We start from the raw sequence: 15631 nt of genomic DNA on the forward strand, positions 1-15631 counted from the left end.
GATAAATCTGACTAGAAAATGCGAAATGAACTGATGGACGCGACGAGAAGGACAGAAATAAACTGATGAAGGAGGCGAAGTAAAACAACATGACCTGGTGAAATAAAGAAAGTAAACTGATGAAAGGATGAAGTAAAGCGGCAGGGCTGGCAAAAAGAAAAAAAAGATGAAGGAGGGTTCACTCGCGTTAGGAACTCTGGAACCCGGGGAAGAGCATGAGGAAGGAGGGGGAAATCGGATTACCACGGAGGCGAGCGAAGTCGCTGACACTCGCCAGATCAAGATGGAATTTAAAGCATGTTTCATATTTTCCTCGGGACTAGTAGCCAGTGCAATGCTTTCTTGTCAGGAACATGATTGTCTCCTACACACTTTGAGAAAAATATATATCTTCATCCAGTTAGCTGATATTTTCAAAATGGTCGTTGTTGCAGCCTGTTTTTTTTTTTTTTCCCCTTAAGGCAGATATTTTTGAATGGATTGTGCCTTTCATAGACTGTATATGGTGTATCGATCAAAACAGCAGGTACACATCATGAAACACTATCGGGAATTGCTTTAAACCCTTCGTCAAATATTCCAAAATATAAGGATGAAAAGAGTTCAGATACATTTTTGATCGAGTTAATGCTTTTATGGGATATTTAAAACTATAAATAATCAAAGTCTGTTTTTTTCTTGTTCAGGCTTAGTAACCGCTACATGTTTTGTGGGAAGAAAAGGACACTCAGCTGTTTAATACACTTTCATGGTGTTTTTGAAGATATAAAAATTATCTTTTGCGGTCTCATGGGCGGTTTTTCTTGTTAGAGAAGGAGTCTAGTTATTCGATGCGTTTTCATGGAGTGCTTTACACAGTAATGTTTTTTTTCCATCCTTGAGTGAAAAAAAAAATAATGATATGATGATGATGATGATGATGATGATGATGACGACGACAGGAGCATGTTGGGGTGCCGTCTTGGCAAAGGAGAAGGAATAGTGTTATAAGTTATGTATGTGTAAGTGAGAGGGAAAACAATACCGATATATTCTCATGGACTACGAAATGCGGTAGTGGAATTTATAATACAGAGACCAGTTTATTTCTAGGTGAAAATAGGCTGTATCACTTAAAGCTATACTTGAGTTGATATTTTTTTTCCCCATTATCCTGTCCATAGGTGGGGAAAAACCTAAGAATGATGATGATGATGATGATGATATTAGTTGGTAAGATGCATTTTTTGGCAGGGATAGAAATAATAGTTCGATAAGTTTACATGCAGTATTTAAACACTACACTCTGAGAATATAGTTATTATTTTTTTTTCAGACTACCTCCAGACAATCTCGTACTTAAATGCAGGGAGAATTTCCAGTGTGAAGAGGTCTGACATAGCTTTCATGAACTTCTTGACAGCGAAAACTAATCCCTAATTGTTTACTATCATTTGGTGGCAGGAAGAATAACATCCAAATGACGAACTCGGCTGAAAATAAAGGCTGTGAAAATGTTAAGCTTATATTATGCACAGCAGCCGATGAAATGTTTTCTTGGCAGAGAAAGAAAATTTTTCTCGATAGGTAACCACGTATTTTCACTGTGGTATCTTTTTATTTTTCTCCACTGCTACCGGAGAGTTTTATTTCGCGCCGATCATCCTAATATTGAAGAGGTTAATGAAATCTAAATGTAAACCCTTCTCTTTGGAAAGTCTCTCGAAGTGACCAGAGTCATTTGGAGACAGCAAGAATTAAATACAGAGTAAGTCATCGCATTACAGTGGTTAAAGGTATAAAGGAATTCAAGATGTAATTCAGATTTAGTACCAGATGAGAAGTTGTATTGGCAGAGGAAAAGAATTATTTATTAGATATACAGTACTGCCACGGAAGGTTTAACACATTCAGTTCGGCACCGTCTCCAATATATATATATATATATATATATATATATATATATATATATATATATATATATATATAATATTTGGTGGTTGGTGGGGGCGCTCACCATCCACTCACTCAATATAGTGCTGCTTTCAGGTGTCTGCCCTTTCCTCTCCTTCATCCTTCTTTCCTTCCATCATCTTCTGTCTTTCTTTACTTCAGTCTTTCCTCGTCTTTCTGCCTACGGGTGACTTTACACTCTCTCTTCAATCTTTCTTTCCTTCATTCTTTCCTCTTCCTTCTGCCTGTGGGTGACTTTACACTGAGTGACAAGCCAAACGGTTTCCTGTACACCAGGAAACCATTTACTACGCTGGGTGGTACCCATATAACCAAATTTTGGCGCCTGGTGGTTTAGTGGGTAATTATTGTGCTCCAATCGGATTGAGCCGGTGAAGGTTTATATCCAAGGAGTGATTGGGGTTTATTGCTCACGTGATGCCACTTAGGGATGAGTGAGGTTGGTCACTCTCATCTTAAATGTCAGGACCAACTGCCTAGCCCCGGCCTCCTACGCTCCTCGTGGGGCAACGTAGGATTGGATGATGGATGGATGGATGGATATATAATATTTTTATCGCTGCTGCCAGGTAGTGATATTCAGTATAGGTCACTGGCTGGGTTAGTTGTATCTTTCATTAACCACTCTACCAGAGGGTTTTCCTTTGTTTCATAACAACAACACGGTCACCAAATAAAAGGATTTCGTTGTAAGACACAATAAAAACTTCCATCCTGAGGACAGGGTAGTTGTCACTCAAAGCAAAAGAGAATGTTGTTCTTCAATTCAGATGGCAGGCACTCGGTAGCCTGTGAAATGTTGGCCTTCCACTCACGCTGAAAGAAAACAGAAAACAAGAGAAGGGATTATTAGTGTCAAAGAAAACAAAACATTTTTCTCTCGGATACGTAAGTGCCAGTCAGTCGTTTTCAAAAAACGCTGATGTCCCTGTGTGAATATGGTCTTTCCCATGACAGGAACACGAATAAATAGAACATTTCTTGTTCGTCGAGTTGTTTGTGTTTAAATTAAATCCAGAAAAAAAACTCCATCCATTGTCTTCCGTTTCATTTATCTCTTCATTGCCTCCCTCATACGCCTCATGCCTTCCAACCTCGTCTCCTTTGCGTTGTCTGTCATTTGTCTCATTTCTTCCTCCGTCACTGTCCTGTAGGCTACTCCTTTTTCTTGCTCCTCCCTCCTTCTCCTGCTTACCACACTCCTCTCCTTTGTCTCATACCGCATGCTTGCTTCCCTCCTTCCTCCCCTGTCTCTTGTCTTTCTTTTTTTCTTTCTTTGCTTCGTTTTGCTTTCACCTTTCCTGCCTCCTTCTCTTTCCCTGTGTTTCTTCCCTTTCTTATACCTACCTTCCTGCTACCTTCTGCCATCTCTGTTGCCTACCGCCTTCAGTTGTCCATACCACCTCCCACTTGCCTCCCTTCCTTACCTTCTGACTTTCCTTTCTCTACTGTTTCCCACACTGCCCTTTCTATCAACCTGTCTGCTTCCTCCAGTCTCCGTTCTTCCTTCTAGTCTCCCGTCTCGTGAGTTCTTCCTGTGTCTCTTCAAATCGCTTCGATGACGTATACAAGATTATAATACTGTTACCACTAGACAACTTAACTCAGTCAAGGAGATTAACTGTAATACCTTTCATAAATCGCGTCAGAACTAGTAGAGTTTCTTAAACCTAATGAAACTGGCTGGAATTCGCAAGAATAAAAAAAATCTCATTGTAGTGGCTGCCTCATCCTGGTTATTCTCCCTCCCTCAGAGTGCTCTCCACTTCTCCTTACTATCTCTCGTCTTTCTCCCAGCTTCTGTTGCGTGTCGTCTGTCATCCTCCTCGCCGTCCCTCCTCTGCATTCCCTCTGTCTCTTTCCTTCATCTCTTCTCCTGTTACCTTTCTTCAGCGTTCCCTCCTTGTGTTACATCGAGAAGTCTGTCTTCTGCTGAGTAATTTTGTTAGGAGATATAGACTATATGGAGCTACGTTGTTGGCCTGAAGGGGTTATGCTTTTTTCTTGAAGTTTTCGTAGTCTTGCACCTTAATTTAGGCCAGATTTTCTTTTATATATATATATATATATATATATATATATATATATATATGAGTGATCATTGCAGAATAAAACAATGTACGGTTGCACGCGTTCTCCACAGCACTTCTTCGTAATTATTGTCATAGATTAATCTCTTGCTACACCTGAGCATTTTCTGTTGGGGTAAAAGAAGCCAAGTTATTTTAGTGCATTAAAAATAACTCCTCAACTTTTCAATCTGACTGAATCTTTTACAAGAGTATACATAAATTTTCAGTACCATACATCTCTGTCCATCATCATCTGTCTATATACAGAGCCTTTATTTCTTTCAGGACCTTTCATGGAAAGATCATATTACATTCCTTGCAAAATCAGCCTCCCAGAGATGGGGCGTTCTGAACAAATATGTACTTTCTTAAATCTTGCGTAATTGCTTTCTTTGTGCAAAGGCCTTATTCTCCCCTGTATAGGTTACAAACCTCATGTGTGTGTAAAGGTTGGGGGGGAGGGGGTGGCTTACCACACACAGTGAATAACAGGACGGAGTCAAAGACTTTTCGTGTCCTCAACTTTCCTCCTCATACCAGCTCCATCCAACTTCTTTATCTTTGCCGGAGTGTTGCATTTTTCTTCCTCTGCTGTTGCAGCGTCAGAGTTTACAGCTCTTCTGAACTACCTGCTTGCATTCCTCTCCCATGACGGCGGCCATGCAGTACCCGTATAGCCATATACATTCGCCAGTTTTCTGTACAACTCTTTAATGAAAGAGATTACCGGTATTCTGTAACTTCACAAGTTGGAAACTACCTTTCTTAGTTTTATTACCGTACCCTTTATCTATTACCTACAATCTTTTCAATGTAGTGTGTTCAGGAATCACGAAATCTTGAGTTTGGCTCGCTTTTGACATTTTTCTAGGCTTCCTGCCATTTGCAGTTTCTTTTTACATAGGCCACTAGTATGAAACCCAGTCACTACAGCTGTCTACCTTTTTCCCACCTCCCCGATCTCTTATCTTCCATTGTCTTATTGTTACTGTGTACCTCCCTTCGTGTCCTTCCCATCCATTCACCTTGCTTCTTCCTGCCTCCCTGTACCCCACCTCCTGCCTCCTCCTCTCTTCCGGCCTCTCTCCCTTTACGCCTCCCTTCTTGCTTCCTCATGCCTTCAACATGCAGTCTCAACACGCAGCTTCAACACGTAGCCCCCCTTGCCACTCCATATCCCCTCCCCTGTTGCCGCCTCCCACCCACTGATCTCGCCTTATCTCCGTACTGTCGTCTGTCTCGCTTCCTGCCTCTCTCGTTCTTGACTGTTTCTAATCGTTCTCTTACATCCCTTCCCCAACCCACTTCTTCAGATCCCACGGCTCCACCTCCCCCTTTCTTATCCTTCTTTCCACTCTTCTCTTCTTGTTTATCCCCCTCCTCCATCCTACCTCCCATCCCTCCCTACCCTGTCTCCCTTCCGTCCCAATCGTGCCTTCCATCCTACCTTACATTCTGCACCCTCCTTTCTCATACCCTTTAAGTTCTATCCTCCCGCCACTTTCTATCTCCTACCTTCCCCTTCCCTGCCTCTTCCCGCTCTTCCTATCTTGTTCCATTTCTTAACCCTCTTTGCCTCCCTTCTGCCTTCCTATCCTTGATGCCTCTCCCATACTTGCCTTTTTTTGTCTTTCTACTTCTCCTCTGCTAACTCTTAACTATCCCATACCATTATTATATTGCCTTCTTCTCCAGTCGTAGTCTCTGGCTGCTTCATCATCTCTCGCTTACACTATACCTCCCTTCAGCCATCTTCCAACTGTCTATTGCTTTCCTCTTTCTTCTGTTTCGTTATTCCATGTATCGCCTCTTTCCCCTGCACCTCTTGCCTTTTGCTGTGTTCCATGTCTCCTTTCCTGGTCTTTGTTGTCATCTACTTACTCTTTCATCTCGTTCCACCTGCTGTCACTCACCTTATTCTTTCTCCCTACCTTCTTGCTAGCCTATGTTTCCTTCTCAGTCTAAAATTATCTGTTGAATTCTCTCATACCTATCTCCTCTCTTCTCTTTTTCATCTAATCTGTCTCTATCTCATCACCTTTCTATCTGCTTTCTCTTCTGTCTCCTTTATGTCTGGTCTCTTCTCTTTCTCCTCTCTTTTCGGTTTACTTTCTTTTCCATTTCCTCTGTTCTCTGCCTCCTCTCAGTCTCCTTGCTTCTCCCATTTCCTCTAGTCTCTGTCTCCTCTTCTATTTGTCTTTCCTGTTCTATCTCCTCTCTTCCCCATCGTCTCTGTAACTCCTGTGTCTCCTCACCTCCATATCTCCTCTGTTCTCTTTGCCATACTCCGTTTTATACCCACTCACCCTCCTGCCTCTCCGTCTATTCCTTGTCTCCTTAGCATCTCCCTGTCTCAAAAAAATCCTCCCTAATCCATCTCCTGCCTCTCTTCTGCACTGTCTCTCCCACCATTTCTTCCGGCCAACCTCTTGGCTTTCCCGTTTCATTCCCTTTCGACTTCGTATTTTTTTCTTCCTCCCTCCCTCTCCTGCCATCTTACCTGCCTATCTCTGATCCTTCCTGCCTGTCTCCCTCCCTACCTCGTGTCCTTTTTGTCTGTCTGCCTGGTTACGAACCCCTCCTACCTCTCTCTCTCTCTCTCTCTCTCTCTCTCTCTCTCTCTCTCTCTTTCTGTGCCAGCCTCGCATCACTTTTTCTCAAAAATATATAATCTTTGACGGAAGTAATATAAATATAAATGTAAAAGATAAGTTGTAATCATCATTATCATCATCATCATCATCATCGTTAACAACACTCATTATCATTTCATCACACTGAGAACATTTAATAGTTCTCCTATACCTCCCAAAACTGATTACATATTTGCACCAAGCTTCCTCACTCCCTTCCTGACCGATTTCCTGAGATGGACTCTATAGGAACCTGATGATGGAGTGCGACGTGGCCCGTATTGGTAGGGGTATTTTCCATATAGTGAGTCAGCTGTCAGAAAAAAGTTTCATCATTTTATGGCTTAGAATGAAAGTTTGATTTTTAATATGATTATGGACTCCCCCCCTCCCCCTCCTTTCCAATATGCAAACGAGAACTTTTCAGAAGAGAATATTTAACCTCTGTGTTGTTGATGGAACTCATAGTAAAAACTAGAATTAAAAAATGCTCTCCTCTTCACGCTTGTCATACTTTGGTTCTGAATACGCACGACTAACTTTGTTTTCCTAACGTTGTTCCTGTTCTTTTTTTTCTGGCTAAAACGGCAGTAAGAGCTACATATCACATCGCTTCACTTACATTATAAATGTTGCTTGAAAACCTTACATAAACCATACTCAGAGGTTCATCATAATTATCATCATCGTCATTACCGTCATCATCATCATTATTATCCTGGTTCTCAGTAACATATTCAAAGTTTAATTCCTTCTGCCCAAGTACGTACTTTGCATTTTCTTTTTAGTACTATCAGACGACTTTCTTTAGGTTAGGATAGACCCACTGATAGGCGTTCAGTACCACCTGAGGTGGATTATGATGGTGCAGTGGTGTTCCTACACATGTGTTCACACTTTTCTCAAACCTTGTGGAGGTTGCCTTGATGCCATATGAGCAATGTCATTCATAGTTAAAGCTACACTAAAACACATTTTCCAACTTGATCTTATCCTGCTCTCAAATGCCTTCTACTCTTATATACCGTGCATGAAGCATGGCTGGAGCGGGTCACTTCAATAGCGGGCAGTGAGGGCCATCGGATCAGCTGTCCTCCAGGTCCTGTAAAATACGGCTTGAGAGTGTACAATCCCACCCTTGTCAGGCAGGTGCAATTTAACCACAACTACATATACTTTTATTTTGCGTATTCTCTCACTAAGTCATTTTATATATGGCAACATAGGATAAACGTCTGTGTAGTGAAAGAGTAAAAGCAAGAATTCCTTTGCCCCTGAGTTGGAGACCCCAGTAGTTACAATGCTGCTTTTTTAAAATCGTATATTCAACTACCTGGTGATTTCATTCATCTTAGAAAAGAAAGGGTCAAAATCAAGAGTATCATTGTCCGTCTCTTAAATGAAGGTTAATACATGACCCGAGGAGCCAGAAGTGTGTCAAACTGCACACAGTACCTATGTGAAGCAGCACTGTGGCTCCCGTCCTTTCCCTCCCTGGAGGCACCTCGGCACTGGAGCTATTCAGAGTTCATTTCCAGCATACTAAGTCCTGCCTCCCCCCCCCCCCTCGTTACTAGTAAAGAAAAAAAAAAAAAAATCCTACGTGGGCATAGCGTGGAGGGTAACTTCGCTGATTGTGGTGTGTGGATAGTGGTCTAATCAATTTTGCCTTTCATGCATTTTTTCCTGAATCTGAATAAAACTGCGCAATTGTCCAGGCGTGCATTTTTTGCAATTTACCTCTGTTTTATACAACAGGCAGTGTTGGCACAAAAATGGACGGACCATCGGAATCGGAGGGGAAGACTTATGCTAGATCAAAACGAGAATGGAGGGTCGTGAGGGCTGAGGGGAAAAAGGGATTCACAATATAACTGAGATATGAAGGGTGGTGGTGAATGTTAAGCGTGGGGCCAGATGGGACGTTATGGCAGTGGAATGGACAATGGAAACTTGTACTGCTGGTTTACTTGGGAAGCACGGGTCATCGGTGCCCAGTGAAAGGAAAAAATGGCTGCATTGTGGGCAGTATAATGTGCTGTTGTACAGTACAAGCAAAGAACTGTCTCCGCGTTATGCGAATATAATATGTATTCTACCTTTCGTAATACAATATTTTTTTTTGTAGATCCGTACCTTTCATAATACAGTGTTTTGTTGTGGATCCGTAGCTTTCTGAATACAATGTGTTGCTGTACGTTCATGGAATAATGTTCATGTTTCACGCATATATATATATATATATATATATATATATATATATATATATACAGTGCTGGGCAGGTGCGCAAACACTTCCGCAAAGCGCATTTGTGCACCGTTGCGCTTCCGTGAGTATCGTTTACGCATTGCACACCGCAGGAGACCATGCTCAATATTGCACTTGCGCACATGAATAGGCAGGTGCGTAAGCCTACCTGCCTTGCGCACCTGTCCTGTGGCCAAGGGACACGTGGTCTTCGGAGCTTCCCGTATGTCTGGACCTGCGCTGTCGGCGATTTATTCGTGAACGTGCTTCACTTATTAATTACTGCGGCGCAGCAGACGTCCCCTTCACCCTTTCCACCATCCTGGGTGATGGGGACATTGTTATGACTGATAAATTGATGGCTTTCTTGAGAGAGACCGGACTGATCAGAGTGATGTGACTTTTTTACTGTGTGGTTATGGTTTTTATCAACGGTAAATATGTATATATTGTAATATTAATTAGGGTTGACAGTTGACATATTTTAAATAGTTCCTCCTCCCACTGATCTATTTCTAATATAGATGTCCCCTACATTAAGCCAAATTCCTCGCCTGACAGTCACCAGCTGATGAGTGCAAGTGTGCAATATAGGAAGGTATTGGGCACTTGCAGTCGATGGTGGTCTGCTGGGCGAGGTTCTTCACTTTTTGTACAAATTATGTAAATACATTATATTATCTTGCTTAAGTTATTCTAATTAGGGCCGACAGCTGACGTATATGGAAATGTTCCTGACTCGTCTGGTTCCCTTTCATATATTGATGTCCCCTATATTAGGTTGTGCCTTGACTGACAGTCACCAGGTGATGAGTGCAGGTATGTCATGTAGAAAGGCATTACATATCTGCAGTCGATGGTGATCTCTTGGTCGAGGCTTTTTTTTTAACCATTAGTGTAGGTCTAGTTATTTGTCTCTTAGGATTTAGTATAGGTTAGTGATTTGTCTGTTAGGTGGTTAGTTTTAGGGTCTTTAGATTACGTATTTTAGTTTATAAGTCGTATAAGGTTAAAAATATTAAAAAATAAATAAAAATAATAAAAATAAAACTACAAAAAAATTATAAAATAAAAATTATTATATATATATGTACGTGTGCATGAAAGTGTGTATGTTCATATGCATGGATGTGTGTATGTATGTAAGTATGTATATATATATGTTCGTATATATATGTGTATATATGTCAATATATATACATATATATATATATATTGCCTTAATGACCAGGGGCTCCGGCCCCAATGGTCGATAGGGAAAAAAAAAAAAAAAAAAAAAAAAAAAAGTATGTCTGGACAAGGGATGGGGGAGGCTTGGGCGGGTCGCGAGGGTTCTGCCGGGGGGAGGCAGGAGGGACGCATGGGAGGGACGGAGGGTAGTAACATTTCTTATTATGCTTCAACAGAGATAACGTATTTTAATATTTTTCAAATTATTTTTATTAGTAGTAAACAATAATCAATTAAAAGTACATTATTTATTAAGAGTAGCATATGCAGTTCCATACAAAAATCATTAACACATTTTTAAAATCAAATATCCACAGCCTAATAATTTATTAGGCTGTGGATATTTGATTTAAATAATATGTTTTAATGATTTTTGTAAGGAATTGCATATGCTATTGTATATCTATATTAAATTATTAAATAAAACGTCTTGAGAAATACAGATAAAACAACAACTGGCAGCATCACAGCCTTTGTTTCCCTGTCCCTCCGCTTTGCAGCCCGCTCACTCCTCTGACTGTATGAACTTCCACGAGTGAAAAAGTTACTACATGACATTACTTTGATACCAGCTCTAATGTGTGGAAGTGAAGCTTTGACAGAAGTCAGGAGTGAGAGCAGCGGAAATGAGTTATTTGAGAGGAGCATGTGGAGTTACATGGAGAGGCAGACTGACAAATGAGGAAGTGAAGGGGCGTTGTGGGGTGGATGTGATAAGAAGCGTTAGGAGAAACACACTGAGGTGGTTTGTCATATGGAGATGATCAAGAATGGGAGACTAACGAGGTGAGTGTATGTGAGTGAGGTGGGGGGGGGGAGAGGGAGGGGAAGGCCAAGGATGAGATGGAGGGATGGAGTGGAGAAGCATATGAGAGAGGGGGGTGTCAGCTGGGAGCAGGACAGTGAAATGGCGGGGGACAGGGCGACGTGGAGGCGATTTGTTGCTTGTTTGTGGCCAGTGGCCACCCCTTACGTGATTTAGGCGTCTAGCAATAGATAAATAGAATAATAATAATAAATAAAAGTAAGTATGCTACTTTTAGATATCTCAATATTTTACAGTAATTCCCACAAATATATGCAAATGGTTTGCGCTAGCGTTTAGGGACATTGCGCAAGCTAAATATTAGATTGCGCACTTGTGCAAATTACAAATATTAGAAAATAATAAATAAAAGTAAGTAAGTATGCTATTTTATGTAAATATCTCACTAGTTTACAGTAATTCCCACAAATATATCCAAATGGTTTGCGCTTGCGCTTTGCGACATTGCGCAAGCTAAATATTTGTCAGATTATGCACTTGCGCTTGTGCAAGGTAGTGAATTGTGGATTGCGCTTTGCTCTTGCGCAAGGTCCTTCTTCGTTTGCGCTGCCCACCACTGTATATATATATATATATATATATATATATATATATATATATATATATATATCCAAAGTTATGTCATCATTTATTAAGCAAACGAAATCTTGTGAATGTTACTTGGATAATATCATTATTTGCCATACTACAGTAAGTGGGGATAGTAAAGACACCGTCACATTTCCATGTCGATTAGCAATTTTGTTATGGATATCATAAAACTATTGATGGTAATGAGGATAACAATGGTGAGAGGTGCGTTTATAATAACGGTAATGACAACAACCAGTCTCACATGCTGGTAGGCAATGATGGCGAGCTCTAAGCGGCCAAGCTTCGTCAGTGATGGGAAGTGGGTTTCGACACTAGAAGTCATTTCTATATGAAGGTACTCCAGTGCAACATTCCACCCAGAAATCTTGGCCCTGGCTTAATAATCTTCAGAGCCTAAACATTTTGTGTGAGCAAGGTGGCAATTTTAGCATTTTTCATATGTTTTGCAGTTGATGACCTTTTACCTCTGACCTAACGGATATAGGTCATGCAGGTACGAAGTACACTTGTACTCATGAACATCTATAAGCATGCAGAGTTTTATTCGAGCAGAATGGTCCACCCGAGGTACAACTTGTAGGTGGCACTGCTAGCAACTGGAAGTGAGTTTCAATACTAAATGTCTCTTTTGTATGAAGGTACTCCAGTGCAATATTCCAAGAATCATGAACCTGGCTTAATAGTCTTTGGAGCATTAGCATTTCGTGCGAGCATGGTCGTGATTTTAGCTATTTTCACCTATTTTACATTTGATGACCTTTGACCCCTGACCTGGCCAATGTAGCTCATAGGTGAACAGTAGAAAGTTGTAGTACTGGTCAGTGTCTATATGCATGCAAACTTCATTCAATTCCATGAAACCGCTGGGGAACTAAGGGAGCATTTTTGAAAACCGGTACTAGTTGCTATGGATGCTGAGGCCAACCTTCACAGGGTTGCCACTAGAAAAACTTGAGAGAGGGGAAAAAAATAGATGGCACACTCCAGATAGAGAATGGCCTCAAAATTACGCCTAAAGAAGTCAGAGCTTTCGAAGCCCATTAGTAATGCTTCTACAGCTCATAATGTGAAAAGTACGAGAAAAGCGGTTTTTCAACCGTTGGTAGGCAACGGGTTGCTGCCTAGCAACTAAAACCATGAGGACACAACTAGGTCATAGGCTGGTCGTTGTGCCCAAGTTTGGTCGGAATCGATTAATTCTGAAGGGTAGAAGTGCCTTCCACAATTAAACAAGAAAAAAAGTCTGGTTTTCGGCTGTTGCTAGGCAACGAGTAGTTGCCCAGCAACCAGAACCTTGTGGACACAACTAGGTCATATGCACATACAAACAAGGTTGAAAGACTTGCGTTGTGACGAATATCAGAGAACTGATTGGTGGACGTGTTGTCTGCTAGTGACGCGGCTCACTTTCACCTAAATAGCCATGTGAATACATAAAATATGCATTTCTGATCTAAAGAGTAGCCTAATGATCATGTGGCGCCATCACTTAATGTCGTAAAAAATCATTGTCTGATGTACATATGGCCGTAATACAGGTGGTGGCCCACACTGTTGGAAGATGAAGATGATCGACCAGTTGCTGTCAGTAATGAACGATACATTTCTCTACTGCAAGAAAAAATATTTCTAACATTAAAGAGGGAACGAGGAGCTGACATACTGTAGCAACCGTCATTCACCAGTAGGATGGAGCAGAATAATATCCTACATTGTAACTTTTCAGGGAAGAGGCTCAGCTTACGTCGGTAAAAAAAGAAAAAAAAAAAGTGGCTTTCACATTCCCTTGATTTTGCCCCTCCTAGCTACTTTCTATGAGGCTGCTTGAAAGAGAGAGCTTACACAACCAATCCCCTGGCAATAGAAGCTTTGAAGGAAAACATTCACAGGGACATCGGGAACATTCCAGCTGATGTATTAGGAAGGGTCTTTGATAACTTTAATGTTTGCGCCCAGCTGTGTTTCAACCGCGAGAAGGATGAATTAGACAAATTAGTTTTAATGATTAAGTTTTGTTACGATATACTGATCTGATTGGATATGATCTGCACAACGTATAACTTTCCTGTCCAACAATTATAGAAAAAAAAAGGGGGGGGGGAAATACGTGCACACGCGACAGTCAATGCAGAAGGCTATAATTTTTGGCCTCTCTGTATGATTCATTCTAAGTAATACCAGAAGATTTTAATAAAGCTAAGAGAGCCTTTTCGAAGGCTTCATAAACCCTTTCACTACTACCAGTCATCTTTGAGCTGAATAAAATCACAAGGGAGCAGCAAGATTTAATTGCAACAAGACGACTCCAAGGTAAAGTGGATAACCCTTTCAGGACAAGGACTAACAAGAATACGGCCCCGGATATTTTCCTACACCTATGGAAGTGGTTATTATCTTTACCATTTCTTTCTTCCCCCGCCTCACTCTGCTTTCCCACATCTCCTTACCTCTGTCATTCCTTTACCACTTTCTCTCCCTCTCCCTCCTTACCTCCTATAGTAGGACTCGCCTAAATATGCGGCTGTGGTGTGTCCCGCACCTGTGTACAGTGGTGCCACGTTTTCTATACCGTTATCTCTCTCTCTCTCTCTCGCTCTCTCCTGGCGGGAGATGTGACCCACCCTGAGTACTTTTGATTCTTTTATAAGTTTTTTATAATTGTCCTTTCATTTGTTAATTTGGTTTTGTTATATTTAGTGATATTTATCATTATTTGTATACGGCGACAGATGACCTGTTATTGCAGTACCATGATTGATTTTCATTCATTCATTCTTTTTCCTTTCCCCCCCTCGCGAGTGACTGTTTTTTTTTTTTTTTTTTACTTCGGTAGTGGCATATGTCTACTATTTCGTCCTACATATTAGCTTATGATTATAAATGTGATTATTCCTCGCCCTTAAAATTACGATAAAAGCCAGTAAATGTGAGCATTTTTCCCTAGCAACACCTGTACAAGCTATGCTTGGGGGTCATGGAGGTACGTACTTTACCTTAGGCCAGACTGGGTGTGTCAGTGTTGCCACTCACAAGAATTATATGAGTTATTTCTTTTACTTTGGATATTGGCATATTTCTTCTTTTTTTTAGCAGCACTGTACAATATGTATGCCATGTTTCTGTGTTACTGTATAAATATTTTATGCATAATAAGATTACTGTTGATTCATCCATCTAAATACACAAGTGTAGGTTCTGTTCATCTGAATGTATTGTATTTGCGATGCCTTGTACATAAGTAGCTTCTGTTTCACATCGCAAGTTGGGGAAACGTGGCACCATTGTACACAGGTGCGGGACACACCACAGCCGCATATTTAGGCGAGTCCTACTATAGTCGCTCCCCCTCCCTCTCTTCATTCCACCTCAGCCAAGGCCACCGAGAGCCCCAGCCGTTCACTCTGCCTCACTCTCATCCCACGCACCCATCCGCACCTCCCTTTCCCTTAACCCTTTCACCCCCCCCCTCATCCCTTCACCCCCTTTATTCTTCTCACTCCCTCACCTGTACTCACACCTCCACACCTATACCTTTCCTCACCCCCCTAACCCTCCTGCTTCATCTGCCTTCGCCCACCAGACTTCCATACTCATCCACACATCCTCATTACTCCCCTCTTCCCCTTCACCTATCTCACCCCCTCACCCGCCGTCTTATCTCGTTCCACCTGGCCGCCCAGCACTGCTTCGTCATGTGTTTTCTCTTCATTCATTTACATTTCTCTGGCGATGTAAACTTTGCTGCTAATGGCCGCAAAACACTTCGAGTCAGCAGCGCGCACCGGACCCACAGGCAGGTAATTTCCGTATTCGCAACTGATATACACGGGAATACGGATCATTACCACTCCTGGATTATTATCACTCGGTCTTAGTGATATTAAAGTTTTAACGAAAGTCATTATGCGGCCGCTTCATTTCTAAAATTCTTTAATTAGCTGAAAAAAATCTTCGAAAATAGGAATTTAAAGAAAAGGAGAAAAGAAAAAGGTATAACTTTAGAAGTAACCAACGTTACCGATTTTCATTATATTACGTCCCTGAACTATTCTAACCAAGACTTACCTTTTAAGGC

The sequence above is a fragment of the Coenobita brevimanus genome, chromosome 23, assembly GCF_032717465.1.
Source record: "Coenobita brevimanus isolate Jiangsu-jjx chromosome 23, ASM3271746v2, whole genome shotgun sequence".
In the NCBI taxonomy this organism is placed as follows: domain Eukaryota; kingdom Metazoa; phylum Arthropoda; class Malacostraca; order Decapoda; family Coenobitidae; genus Coenobita; species Coenobita brevimanus.